General features: G+C 55.4%; 1 protein-coding gene across 2 annotated transcripts in view; it reads right to left on the bottom strand.

Annotated features, from left to right (window-relative positions):
• ZBTB1 (zinc finger and BTB domain containing 1) overlaps nt 1-2,604 on the bottom strand; it is a 19,374-nt gene extending 16,770 nt beyond the window's left edge. The window contains exon 1 of one of the 2 annotated variants that reach the window (XM_012809872.2): nt 2,179-2,604. The gene's annotated coding sequence lies outside the window, so the exon portion shown is untranslated. Of the gene's footprint in view, nt 1-1,558; nt 1,618-2,178 lie in introns of those variants that run through there. The other variant, XM_023517629.1, reaches the window with a different exon arrangement.
• Between the last annotated feature and the right edge of the window lie 458 nt (nt 2,605-3,062).

Here is a 3,062-nt window from a genome sequence, read left to right on the forward strand (position 1 = left end):
GGCACTCTACCCAGGGGGACAGCTTGAGGCTCTGTCTCAAAAAAAAAAAAAAAAAGACATAGCCAGGCATTTGGTGAGCACCTGTAGTCCCAGCTACTTGGGAGGCTGAAGCAAGAGAATCACTTAAACGCAAGAGTTTGAGGTTGCTGTGAGCTGTGACGCCACAGCACTCTACCAAGGGCAACATCATGAGACTCTGTCTCAAAAAAAAAAAAAATGAATATAAGGCATTAACTGAAGGCTCTACCACAGTGTTTATTAACCTTTTGGGAAAGCATTTTACCTCTGCTATGCTTCAGCTTTCTTTGTTTAAGAGGAAGCCCACATCTAGCTCCCAAAGCCATCCAGTTATTATTGAGACTTTTTTTTAGCGATCCAGCTAGTGATTCAAAAGTTTTGAGGTTTTTTTATTTTGAGACAGAGTCTCACTCTGTCGCCCTGGGTAGAGTGCTGTGGCATCTCAGTTCACAGCAACCTCCAACTCTTGGGCTTAAACAATTCTCTTGCCTCAACCTCCCAAGTAGCAGGGACCACAGGCGCCTGCCACAAGGCCTGGCTATTTTTTGATTGAAGTTGTCATTGTTGTTTGGCAGGCCTGGGCTGGATTAGAACCTGCCAGCTTCCGTGTATGTGGCTGGCGCCCTAGCTGCTGAGCCAGTTAATGAGGTTCTGAGCAAAGCTTCATCTTTTCTATCTCAATTCTCTCCATTTCTCCAGATCATATCCATTTGCATTTACAAAATTCCATAAAACCTAATTTTAAAAACCACCATAACTACTTCTAAGTTCTGAGAACTGCATCCTTCACCAAATCTGTTTCAGAATGTCTTCAACTTCAGCCCCCAAAACGGAAGCTCACCCTTGGTAATCCTAGCACTCTGAGAGGCCGAGGTTGCAGGATAGCTTGAGCTCAGGACTTCCAGACCAGGCTGAGCAAGAGGGAGACCCCATCTCTACTAAAAATAGAAAAACTGGATGGGTGGTGACGGGTACCTATAGTCCCAGCTACTCGGGCGGCTAAGGCAAGAGGATCACTTGAACCCAGGAGTTTGCGCTGTGGTTATGCCACTGCACTCTACACAGGACGACAGAGCAAGACAGGATTTAAAACAAACAAACAAACTACCCCCCCCACAAACAAACTACCAATCAAACAAAAAAGCTGATTCTAAGTTTCCGTGAAAAACCTCCTGTCACTCCTTTGGCTCGCATGTCCAAGGGAAAACTGTTTCTGACCTAATACATACTGTAGGGAAGGAAGTGCACTTAGACCAATGGAGAATCTGCATGCACCTACCACGCTGAAACTAGAGGCAGGAACTTTTCGTACAAAATACCCCATCCCGAGAAAACCTCTTCATCAACCTCTTCCTGACGCGCCCAATTTAGAAAAAGTCATGTCAACCCTTCAGATCATGCACTCGTTGCTTAGGTAAAAAGGAGACCGAAAGAGGTGGCTGAGCTCAGACGCATGCCTACATATTTCAGCGGTAACAACTCCCGATCTGCGTCCAACACAATCCACACACACTAAGAGAACTTCTAGTTAGGCGCTCACCACTAGAAGCGAAAGCAATTCTTTCCCAGGGTACAGAAGATCCTTTCCACTGAAAATTCCCAAATCCCCGATCTTCCACTTTTTACTGAACAAAAAGCGTGTGTGCAGGAGAGAGGGGGGTGGGAAAGAGCCTAGCAAGAATCTGCTCGGCTCCTACGCCTCCTCCCTCGGAGCGCGCCCAAGTCTGCGGCCTCGGGCTCCGGGACACTTCCCCTCCCACCCGCCGCGGAGCCGCAGCTGTAAGTTAAGAGAAGCGGGCTCTAGGCACGTCAATCAACCGCGCCCTCCCGCCTCCCGTCTGCACCTCCCCTCCCCTCCCCCCCCCAAAAAAAAATTAAGGCAGAAAAAGAAAGGGAAAAGAAGGTAACTAATTTGGGAACTAGTCGCCGCGGGGCTTCGCCTCAGACCTAGGGAGGCCCCACGCCCGGGACTGGCACGTCGGCATCAAGAGGCGGCCTGGCAGTCGCCGGTCGCCGAATCTTCACAGCGCGTCCGCAGCGCTCCAGCTCCCCGCACGGGTCGGCGCCGCTCTGGCCCCGCACTCCGCCAGGCCCGCGGCCCGTCACCCTCCGGCACGGACCAAAGTTGCGTAAATAGCCCCACAACTGGCAAATACTCACCGTTCGCAGCAGGAACCAGGGCTGCGGAGATTTTAGGGAGTTTAAGGCAAATCAACCGCGGGAAAGCGGGCGCAGTAGAAGGGGCTGCGAGCTGCAGTGGCGGCGGCGCGCGGTGCTCGGGCTGGGTTGCGCGGAGAGGCTCTGGCTCTGCCAGGGACTGTGCTGCAACAAAGGACTTCCGCTGCCGCACAGCCGCGCCTGCCGCACCGCACTGAGCCGGCCCCGCTTACGCGGCGACTCCGGGTCTGCCCACCAGTTCGCTGCGGCGTCCGCCAGCCTTCCCCTCCCTCTCGCCCGCCCACCCACTCCGTCGCTGGCTGCTAGGGGCACCCGCGGTCGCCTGTTTGTTGTAACAAGTTTCTGTGCCGGGCTCCGAGGAGGATGGCGCAACCCGTACCGCGGGGGCCGGCGCGGTGGCGGCTTGACCACCCCTTTCGCCCCTCTCCCAAGGGTAGGCTTGGGACCTCCTCCTCCTGTTTGCACAGCTGGATGGGACTGGACTCCTCCCGACTCCCCAAGGGCAGGATGCTGCTTTCCCACTCCGTCCAGATGTCAGACCCCTAACCCGTAGGGCCCTCCCTCGCGATATGTCCCGGCGTTCTGGGGCGCAGGCACCCTCGCAGTCCCTTTGGCTAAGGGTCGCCCATTCCTCCCGTTCCCCCCACCCTGCCTTCTGTAGGCCTGTCCGCCTTTGGCCCTGAGTCACTTCCCCCGCCATGCCCCACCTCGCCCAGGCCGCCTCCCCTCCCAGATTCCCGCGGCTTGGCCTCCCTGGCCCTGTGCCCTCACCCCTTCCCTGGCGAACACGCGGGCGCATCCTTTCCCACCCCCACCCCAGAACAGAGGAGGTGTCCGTGCTTTTGCACACCCGGAGGAAAGTCCCG

The sequence above is a fragment of the Otolemur garnettii genome, unplaced genomic scaffold, assembly GCF_000181295.1.
Source record: "Otolemur garnettii isolate 467f Iridium unplaced genomic scaffold, OtoGar3 scaffold00115, whole genome shotgun sequence".
Lineage (NCBI taxonomy): Eukaryota > Metazoa > Chordata > Mammalia > Primates > Galagidae > Otolemur > Otolemur garnettii.